General features: G+C 42.1%; 2 long non-coding RNA genes across 2 annotated transcripts in view; one reads left to right on the forward strand and one right to left on the reverse strand.

Moving 5' to 3' along the window:
* LOC116076248 overlaps positions 1–8,072 on the reverse strand; it is a 14,072-nt gene extending 6,000 nt beyond the window's left edge. The window contains exon 1 of the long non-coding RNA XR_004112880.1: positions 7,972–8,072. This is a non-coding gene — a long non-coding RNA (uncharacterized LOC116076248). The remainder of the gene's footprint in view (positions 1–7,971) is intronic.
* The window catches only part of LOC116076240, an 80,398-nt gene that overhangs the window by 32,686 nt on the left and 36,366 nt on the right, over positions 1–11,346 (forward strand). Inside the window, exon 2 of the long non-coding RNA XR_004112874.1 lies at positions 10,232–10,299. This is a non-coding gene — a long non-coding RNA (uncharacterized LOC116076240). The remainder of the gene's footprint in view (positions 1–10,231; positions 10,300–11,346) is intronic.

Consider the following 11,346-nt stretch of genomic DNA (forward strand, 5'->3'; position numbering starts at 1 on the left):
GAAATCCGCCTGCCTCTGCCTCCCAAGTGCTGGGATTAAAGGCGTGCGCCACCACCGCCCGGCTCTGTAATACTTCTAAAGACATTATTATTTACATTTCATATTTATGTAGCTTCTCTGGAATTGGTTTTTTAAAAGGTTTTGTTTTTGTTACTACTTTTAAATTCCATGTATCTGTGTGTCTGTGTGTGAGTATGTGCTTTGAGTGCAGCTACCCATGGAATCCAGAAGAGAGTGTTGGATCCTCTGGAGATGGAGTTACACACTGCTGTGAGCCATTTGGTGTGTGTGCTGGGAACATGACTCAGTTCTCAGCAAGTGCCCTATGTGCTCTTAACGACTGAAACATCTCCCGCTCCTGGAACTGGCTACTATATTTGGCAATTCTTGAGTGATTTATCAGTGCTCCCCTAACTTCAGGGCTTTTTATTTTGTTTTATCCAGAGTTTCTGGCTGTTCTTAGCAGGGCAGTTGGTCTGAATCATCTAGTTTATATTCCCAGTATCTTTTGAAGTTTTGGTTTCATTTTGACTTAAAAAATGATCTGTTCTTGTGCAAGGCCCTGGGCTCTGCAGCATATACCCCCCTCCCCCCAATCTGTTCTGTCTTGTTAAGGAACCTCATTTAATATGTTTACTAAAAAATGTTTATAGAGGCCTGAAAAACTATTTTATAGATTAATGCCAGTTTCTATTTTGTATATTACTTTTTAATTTAAGAGACCAAAAGAGGTTTCTGTTTCATTTCTCCTGGGTTTAAAATTCTGTTAGTGGAGAACTTGCTATATATGATTATATGTATGGCGGAATAATTTCAGAACCCTAATTGTGATGGAAATTCAAAAATAAGCTCTCAACATGGATGTGACTGTTACAGCAGTTTAACCATTACTCCAGTCACAGCCGTAAGACCCCTTTCTCTGTTTATTTGGAATTTAAAATTTTCTTTTGACCAAAGATGGACTATATGCAAACCACACCCAGAATGCTTTTAGTTTGTACCACAAAGTATGAAGACAATGTTTTTGGTTGATGGCAACTAGATCGGTGACATATGATGCTCCAGCAACTGTTTTTACAGTGTTCAAGATGCACAGGGACAGAATAGCAAACTCACATGATCGTTGGCAAGGAAAAACTGGCTATGTGGCTGATGTTAAATTTGCTTTTGAAGGCAGTTAGACCAAGAAATGTCTGAAGACTCGGAGGCTGCAGTGGGGTGAGGATTTTGCAGTTAGTAAACAGTAGCAGGAAGCTGTAGCAAGGCAGTTGTTGGTAAGCCATTTGCAGCTTCTAGCAGCTGAACAGGGAGACTAGAGAGGAAAAGCTGCCACGGCCTTTAGGGAATGTTTTCAAGGCAGTGAAGGCAAAGAGGCTGCCATTCCACAAACTTACTTTCTGGCTCATCTTGCTTTCAGTGTGACCCTGGCATTCTTACGCTCTGAGATTTACCAGGGGCTGAGTTAGCTTTGTTGATGGTGAGCTGCCCTTAGATGTTAGGCCATGCACTTCTTTCTTGCTCAGCGCTTACTTAGATTATACTCATTACCTTCTCAAAGCGTGGCCCAGGGATATCCTCTTGCTCATTGTCTCTGTTAGGGTTCCTGTTACTGTGGTAACTACCATGACCAAAAGCAGCTGTGAGGGTAAGGCTTTATCTCGTCATCCAGAGGAGTGCTGGACTCAAGGTAGAAATCTGGAAGCACGAGCTGAGGTCCTGGAGGAATGGTGCTTACTGGTCTGCTTCTCATGTCTGTCTCAGCCTGCTTCCTTAGATACCCTAGCACCACCAGCTCAGCGGTGGTACATCCTACAACGGACTGGGCCCTCCCACATCAATCAATAAATGGATCACAGGCCTGCTCATGGGCTAGTCTAGTAGGGGCATTTTTTTATTTGACATTCCTTCTTGCTGGGCAGTGGTGGTGCATGCCTTTAGTCCCAGCACTTGGGAGGCAGAGGCAGGCGGATTTCTGAGTTCAGGGCCAGCCAGGGCTACACAGAGAAACCCTGTCTCGAAAAACCAGAAAAACAAAAACAAAACCAAAAAAAGACATTCCTTCTTCCCAAATGTCTCTAGCCTGTATTAAGTTGACATAAAAGTAGTCAGTACACTTGACATCAGAGTCTTTAAGGGGTCCTCCAGGTCACAACTAATGCATTTTTCTACTGGGATGCAGTATGCCTTAAGTCATTCTTTCCTTAGGGCACAAAAGAATTTTCTAGAGAATCCAGGACATTCACTGCTGCTCAAAACCAAGAGTAAAAGCACACATTAGTGTGTGTATGTGTGTGTATATGTGTGTGTGTGTGGTGTGTATATCTGTCTGTCTGTCTATCTATCTATGTATCTATCTATCTATGTATTTATGTATCTATGTATCTATCTATGTATCTATCTATGTATCTATCTATGTATCTATCTATGTATCTATCTATGTGTCTATCTATCTATCTATCTATCTATCTATCTATCTATCTATCTATCTATCTATCTATCTATCTATATCTGTTGTATCTTAAGCCAGACTTTAAAGAACCTTGCTTAAATATAAGACACCGGTACTTTCTCATATTATTAATTCCTTGAAATAGGATAATTTCAATTTTGAAAATGTAATGGCTTATTTTGTTGTTGTTGTTGTTGTTGTTTTGTTTTGTTTTTTGTTTTTTGAGACAGGGTTTCTCTGTGTAGCCCTGGCTGTCCTGGAACTCACTCTGTAGACCAGGCTGGCCTCGAACTCAGAAATCCACCTGCCTCTGCCTCCCAAGTGCTGGGATTAAAGGCGTGCACCACCACCACCCTGGCTTATTGTTGATACTCTTCGTTCCTTCTTTTTCTTTTCTTTCTTTTCTCCCCTCCCCTCCCCTCTCCTCCCCCCTCCTCTTCTCTCCTCTTCTCTATTTTTGAGAAAAGAATCTCACTGTGTAGCCCTGGCTAGACAAAGAACTCACTGTGTAGAACAGGCTGGCCTGGAATTCAGAGATCTGCCTGCTTTGCTCCTGAGTGCTGGAATCAAAGGTGTAGACTACACACCTGGCCTTGTTGTTGGTATCTTGTAATAAACTAGCAAATTTATAAGTAATTCGTACTTTTAACTGTTTGATATGATAGATATTGGTAATTTTAATAACATAAAAATCACTTTGGAGTCCTCTAATTTTTTGGAATGAAATGAGATCCCCAGATGACTAGGTTTTGAGAACTACTGTTTTAAATTCTCTCATTTTCAGTTGGAACCAGTTTCTCTTTTTGAAGGAGGCATAGGTTGCCCCTCCCCTTTCTGTACATTCTGTAAACGGCTGTGTCACACTAGCCATTGTTCAGTCTTCTTTATGTGTGATGTGAGGTTTCTTCAGGATTATTTGCCTCGTTGTTGTCATCCATATCAATGTCCAGTTCACTGGCTTATCTCAGAGGCAGTGCACATGTAAAAACTTGCCAACAGTTGGGCATGGTAGCATATACCTATAATCCAGAGGCTGAGGCAGGAGGATCACATTGAGTTAGAGGCCAGCCTGGGCTGTGAGAGACCTGCCTCTCAAAAAAACAAAAGCAAAACAAAAACAAAGGGAGCAGGATGTAGCCCAGCTAGTAGAGTGCTTACCTATTCTGAACAAAGTGTGCTCTTGCAAGCACACACACACAGCCTTGTGTGATATGGCTCATGCTGTAATCTCAGCATTGGAAAGCAAATGACAAGAGAATGCTGTGACTTTGAAGGTCAACCTGGACCACATAGCAAACCTTGTCTCAAGGAACTCAAGTAAACAGAATTAATGAATAGTGTGGAAGGAGAATAAAGGCCTTTCTTTCCTCATTATAAATGGGTTACAAAAGGATTCTACTGAGACACCTGTAATCTGCACTTGGCTCCAGGCCAGCCTGGGCTACACAGTATGAGGTGAGAGGTTAGGATACATAGTGAGACTGTGTTCCCCTAAACCAAACCAAACAATAAACAAAGTATCAGAGCTGGAGGGATGGCTCAGTCGATAAAGTGCTTGCAAGAGGACCTGAGTTCAACGCCTAGCACCTAAGGCTGGGTGTGGTGGCATGGGTTTGTAATTCCGCAATATGGACTAGAGGACAGACGATCCCTGCGGCTTGTTGTCCAGCTACTCTAGGTTAATTGATGGGCTCCAGGCAATGGAGGCCCTTGCCTCAAGAGAAGTAGACAGTGATCATGAAGATGACACCCTAGGTTGTCCTCTGACTGCTGTACACACACACACACACACATCCAGGCATGACAAATAAATGAAATGAGGGTCTTACGTGACCCTCAGTTACAGTGAAACCTGACTTCAGGCTCTTGACTTGAAAGCATGATGAGGATGAGCACAGTTACTTGAGTTTAGGTTTTCAGAAGACAGTCCTTTTTAATCCCAGCACTTGGGAGGCAGAGGCAGGTGGATTTCTGAGTTAGAGGCCAGCCTGGTCTACAGAGTGAGTTCCAGGACAGCCAGAGCTATACAGAGAAGCCCTGTCTTGAGAAAAAAACAAAACAAAACTAAACAGAAGTCAGTCCTATTTTCTCAAGCCCTTTGCTTAAGAATCGATCACCTGTCCTGGAAGTAGCCTGGAACACAGACAATTGAACAAACAGGCGTAGCAGCCCAAGATGGGATACCTGTCTGTCTCATCATTCCTGCTTGAGACTGCCTCCCTACACCAAGAAGTCTTTCCTGATTTCCCCAGATGGTAAAGTAAAACTGAGGCGTTAAAGTCAGAGTTTTACAGCTAGGTGTGGGAGGCAGAGGCAGGTGGATCTCTGTGAGTCCAGGATAGCTTGTTTTACATAGCAGGTTCTAGGCTTCTGCTGCCCCGTCCCAGGACTTCCTCTACTCCTGTAGGTATGTACCATGGTGATAGCATGCTGCCCTGATATACTACGGGTTCTTTTTTATTTTGTTTTTGTTTGTTTGTTTGTTTTTTAAGAGATGAGTAAGTAGAGGCCTTACATGAGTCAAATTAGATTCAGAGTTTTGGCCCATTATCATGTCAAGGAGCATGGGAGCACACAGGCAGACATGGTGTTGGAGAAGGAACTGAGAGGTCTGCATCCTGATTGTAGGCATGAGCCTGGCTGGGACCTTTGAAACTTCAAAGCCAAGTCTCCAGGTGACACATCTACAAGGCCACACCTCCTAATCTTTTTCAAGTAGTGCTGCTCTCTGATGACTATGCATTCAGATATATGAGCCTATGGGAACCATCCTTATTGAAGCCCTGACACAGAGCAGCCCTTCAGGAAGCTTATGAGCAAGCGTAGGGAGTAGTACCTGTGCAGTTTACTAACTCAGAAGGACACATTGAGATGCCTGTGAGGTGAGGTGGGTCACGGGGTTCACAGAAAAGATTGCCTAACCTGCATGTCTTCTAATTGACAAGTTTGGCCTGTGGGCCTTCCAAGAGGAAATAGCTTGCACAAAGGCACCTGAAACCACCATTGGTGCTCTAGGGAAATTGAATACAGTGTAGCTTTGTAAGATGAAGCAGGAGAGTCGAGCAGGTACTGACCATGTATAGTATAGAGTAGAGATTATATTTTCTTAATCAAGAGTTTGTAATTTCTAAATATCATTCTAATGTTGAAGGTAGTGGGTATTAAGGCTAAGAAAACCAAATTTTAAAAACTAGTAAAACTAGTAAAAATGGCTGAAGTCAAAGTCAGTGGCAGTAGACACAGGTAAGAAAAGAACACTAGAGTGTTAGAGATTAGAACTGGTAGGGATTGGTGCTAGGAAAGAGCAGATGATGTAGTCAGATTTCTGATCTCAGGGGATGATGCCATTTCAGATGAGGGAGAGGGAGAGCACACGCTGGGGACAGGCTGTTTGATTTGTAGTTGCACTGAGTCTTAGGCACCTGTGACGCAGGAAGTAGACAAGTCTGTTGGCGCAGGCAGTAATGCATCAGGTTCTAGAGGTTGGTAAGAAAGCGCATACTGGAGTTGGGAATCATTAGCACAGAGTTGGTGGTTACATTTGTGAAAAAAAAGATAGGGACATTGGAACTACAAATACAAGCTGTGTTAGGAAGCTGAGGCAGGAAGACCACGAGTTCAAGGCCAGCCTAGATTATATGGTGACACTCTCACTCAAAGAAAAAAAACCTTTATTCCCCCAGCAAATATGATTAGCAGAGAAAAGAGGGACACCAGCACAGATTTTAGGATTAAAGGGATATATGTTTAGGAATGGGTAGACCGGAACGTGTTTACAGGATCTCTTAAGCATTAAGCCAAACTGGACCTGTCTAAAGCTGTGAAGGTAGCATTTCCAAACCTTAGGGCAAAGCAAACACTGTGTTTGGGTGGCTAGACAACAGGCCTGCTCACACCTGTGCTCCTAGGCTTCTGCCATTATTTGGAACTTAATTCAGTAGGTAACCTTTTTTTTCTACTTGGGCTAGCTACTCCTTTCCAGAACCGGCCTGGAATGACCTTTCCAGCCTTATTACATGTACAGCTTCACTTAAGATACTTCCTGTGGGCCTCCTTCTTTGTAGCCAATTGCCTTCAACATAGTAGTGCAGGGTTTTTAGTGTTCATTTGTGATTCAATTAAGGTTTTTGGTTTCATGGGCCTGTAATTCCAGTAATTGGGAGGATGAAGCAAGGTATTTGAGGCTAGCCTAACCTACATAGGAAGATCTTGTCTTGCAACCCCTTCCCCCCCCCCAAAAAAAAACAAAAACAAAATAAGGGGTTTCAGATGTAGCTCACTTGGTAGAGTGCTTGCCTAGTGTGCACAAAGTCCTGAGTTCATCTGGGTGATAGTGGCATACTCCTTTAATCCTAACACTTGGGAGGCAGAGGCAGGTAGAGCTCTAAGTTCAAGGTCAGCCTGGTCAACAGAGTGAGTTCCAGGACAGCCAGGGCTACACAGAGAAACCCTGTTTCGGAAAACAAAAACAAAAATGAAGTCCTGGGTTCATTCCCCAGGAGCTGGGAGGGAGAAGCAAGAGGATCAGAAACTCAAGGTCTTTCTCCCAGATGGAGAGCAAGCCAGACTGGGTTATGTGAAACCCTGTCTCAAAAAATAAACCAAGAAAACATGTAGTTACAGAAATGTGTGATGTTTTCTTCTACTGTTGATTTGGTGTTTGATCTGGATGCTTTTGCAATGCTGGGGTATTAGTATATTCCTTAACAGACTGCATTCCAAGACTGGATAGATGCTCGTGACAACAGGGAGAAAGAGCCAAGGACGGTTGTGAGGGAAGAGACTGATCAAGGGCTTTTTCTGTGCTGCTTGAATTTTTAAAATGAGAACTAAAATGAATCACACTGAATAGTTAAGCTTGAAAATTAAAATCCTGTCACATCAGAGGTGATACTAGAAAAGTAAGTGTCATTTGTTGAATATATATGCCTTTCAGCTTGCCATAGTCTCTAGGAAACACTTAGCTGTAATTATATTGTGTGAGTTTAGTTAAATACTTGACTGTAGTCTATTTCAGTTCAGCAAGACCTGGGGATGGATGAGTCTGAGATCTTCAGAATCTCATTCTAAGTCCCAAGATTACTCTGGTTGTTCCTTAAGAGCGGAGAGGAAACTGCAGTGGTTGGTAGCTTACCATGCTAACAATGCATGACCAGTTGGTACGATTAGATAATTCCTGAGCATTTTAACAATAGTCGTTTGAAGGCATTTTCCTGGTATTCGTCTCTTAGAAGAAAAATACTGCTGTAGATAACTTAAGCTTTTAGAATCAGTTATACTTATCTTCAATATGCCAGTACTTGGTTCAGAGCAAGAAAGAAGCTTTTTTGAGAAACCCAGTTTGAGAATACCTGGAAGCCAGGCCTGGTAGAGCACCCAGGTAATCTCAGCTACTTGGGAGGCTGAGGTGGCACAGCCACTTGATCCTAGGAGTGCAGAGATACCCTGTCCCTTATGCACATGGAAAATATGCACATGTCCCTTATGCACATGGAAAAAAATACGCAATTTCCCTTACTCACCTGTTCTCTTCCATAGTGTCTTTTTGTCCTCATTAAATGTCAACAAGTGTCTAAGATGACAACAACAAAACAGGAAAAGGACCCACCTCTTTGGTTACCACCTCCAACTAAAGTTTTCTGTCAAGAGCATATGTAATAATGAGCTACATTATGACATTGGTGTAGAGTTTGGACTGATGATGGATCTAGAGAGTTCAGCCTGGGCAGAAACTCATCAGATAGAGAACTAAGATTAGTTAGCGTTGTTCTCTTGATAATCAGAGACTGACAACAACCGAAAGAGTCTGACTGTCCTCTAAAATGCCAAGGGTCGCATGTAACTACGTGGCCCTGAGTCTTCCTGAAGGACCAGATCTGTCTCGAAGGTGCAGCCACCCCTTTAGCTTTATATCAGTGCCATTTGATGGGAGAACTGCCGGCATTATGTATTACATTCCTAGCATGCAGTTGTGGTTCGCTTCAGCACGCTTATTGGATATCTCACCAAATTAAAATATATGTAAGACTTAATCTTTGCTGTCAAGGAGCTCATGTTGCATATGTAAGACAGACCCACATATATTACCAATATAACATGATATATCTCAGAGGAGCATTCAGGAAAGTTCATGGAGAGGACACCAGCAGCAGAGCAGTCTGGAAGGGAATCAGCGAGGGTCTTCAGCATAATCACAGCAGGTGTGGGGAACAGAGACCAGGTCATAGTGGAGGAGAAATGCATCTAGAGAATGCTTTTTTAAAACTGCAACTAAAGGTAGTGGGTACTTACTGACTCAATTTAAGCCATAACATACACAAAGGTTAGATTTGCTTTTGAGATTGTTGTAACAACAATGTGGTATAGCAGAAAGATGAGGGAATAATGGAGATAGTCCCAATTCTGTTTGCAACATCACTGACATATTGATTTTAACAGCTAAGTGCAGTAAACAGAGGTAATGGCAAATATAGTCATTAAGTAAAATACCACTTTAACTATTGTGACATGCTGGGGACCTAAAGCTATCCCTTATACTGCATAGCCATGGGAATGGCATACCTTCTCATAGATAGAACACAGACTTGGTTGTGAAGCCAAGTGGGCAACTTCCAGATAGAGAAGTTTTCTGACAGCCTGGACTGGTGCTTGTTTTGCCTAGCTCCAAACACAAAGTAGGTACATCCTGAGCAGGACAGAGACTAGTCATCAGAAAATCACTCTGCGTTTACTAGCTGCTGGTAAAATGAACTAAATTTAAGAGATCATACCAGCTGTTATTTGGCAGTGAACTAGAGAAGAGCAAGAGTGGAACAGCACTTTTGAAGGGAAAACGATGATGACAGTGAACTAAAGAATTGTGGGTGGATCTGAGATGCAAACTTTGAAAAAGCATAAATGCTAGCACTCATGGATGGGCTTGTGTGAGGGGCTTGGGGAAGGTGAGATTACTTGAGGTGAACTTCGGTCAGAAATCTGGGCCTTTGTGAGATCAGGGAAAAAGAGGAACAGTCTAGGTAGGGTAAAGGTGGGGTTAGGGTCAAGTTCAGTCTGAAGTGACTAGGAGACACCAAGACAGAGACATGGAAAGGGCAGTTTGGTCTTTTTGAGGTAGCTAGAACAGATAAAATAAGAAATAGTAAAGATTTGTTTGTGTGTTGTAGCATGCCTATGATCCTAGCACCTGAGAGACTGGAACAAGAGGATTATGAATTCTTGGCCAGTGTGGTTACATAGACAGTATCTTTTTAAAATTCATTTTTTGAAATTATAATATAATTGCATCATTTCCCACCTTTTCTTTTTTCCTCTCAGTCTCTCCTATGCATACTTGTACTCGTTCATATAGACACATCATACAGACAATAGTAATGGTCCAAAAATCAGTTTGTTTAAAAAGAAAGTCATAAAGATTGAATGTATATTTTAATGTCACTTCAGAAACTGTTCTCTTTTCATGTGTTGCTAGGATGACACCCAGGGCCTCACACTTTAGTCACATGCTGCACCTGAGAGCACCACCCCAGCTTTTACTGCACAGTTTTTATTATGACCTGGCCTTTATTGAATGGGTCTTTGGCACCTTGCATTATATGTGGATTTTACTCATATTTCATTTAACTTAACCCTTGAGGAAGATGTTTGCAGAGTTAGGCCACTGGCTCACAAACTCTTAAATGAAAGAAAGAGTGGCTTCAGATAAAGCAGGCTGCTGGCTGCTCTGCTGCTTCCTCGGGCATCTTCCATCATCTGTGTGGCTCATTGTGACTTTTTTCTCTTCAGGGTTTTGGCTTTTTGCACTGAATGTAACCTAGACTGTTCGTCTCAGTTGCCCCAGGATACTGTCAGAGGTAAGTTTTTATCATTGGCAGGAAATCAGGAGTCTTCATCTTAAAAAGAAGGAAAGTGTATGGGAGGGCTTTCTTTCTTTCTCTTTCCTTTTTTTTTTTTTAATTTTTTTTTTGTTTTTTGTTTTTTGTTTTGTTTTGTTTTTCGAGACAGGGTTTCTCTGTATAGCCCTGGCTGTCCTGGAACTCACTCTGTAGACTAGGTTGGCCTCAAACTCAGAAATCTGCCTGCCTCTGCCTCCCAAGTGCTGGGATTAAAGGCGTGTGCCACCACTGCCCGGCCTGCTTCTTTCTTGAAGTCCCTAAAAAAAGAAAAGATTTATTTAGGGGATGGAGAGAGAGTTCACTGATTAACAGCGCTAGCTGCTCTTCCAGAGGACCTGGCCTTGATTTCTTATACCCACACTGTAGTTCACAACTGTCTGTAACTCTAGTACAGAGGACCTGATGCCCTCTTCTGAAAATCTCTGGCACCAGGCACACATGTGCACAGATGAACATGTAGGTAGACACTTATATAGAGAGATAAGGGGACTGGTGAGATGACTTGGCGGGTAAGAGCACCGACTGCTCTTCCGAAGGTACTGAGTTCAAATTCCAGCAACCACATGGTGGCTCACAACCATCTGTAACGAGATCTAATGCATCTGAAGACAGCTACAGTGTACTTATTTATAATATAATAAATAAATCTTTGGGCTGAGCGAGGGGGGGTCTACCAGAGCGAGCGGGGCCAACTGGAGCGAGCAGGGTTGACCAGAGCAAGCAGAGATCCTAAAAAGTCAATTCCCAACAACCAGATGAAGGCTCACAACTATCTGTACAGCTACAGTGCGTACTCATACACATAAAATAAATAAATAAATATTTAAAAAAAGAAAAATATATAAGGAAAATCATTGTTTTAAAAAATAGGCAAACAAACAAATATAATATTTTATATATGTAATTCAGGATTAAAAGATTTATTTAATATTTTAAATTTATTCTTTTTTTAACTTTTATTGCATTATGATGAGAAAAGTTACATGATTTCAATTTATCTGAATT

This window comes from Mastomys coucha, unplaced genomic scaffold (genome assembly GCF_008632895.1).
Source record: "Mastomys coucha isolate ucsf_1 unplaced genomic scaffold, UCSF_Mcou_1 pScaffold11, whole genome shotgun sequence".
NCBI lineage: Eukaryota > Metazoa > Chordata > Mammalia > Rodentia > Muridae > Mastomys > Mastomys coucha.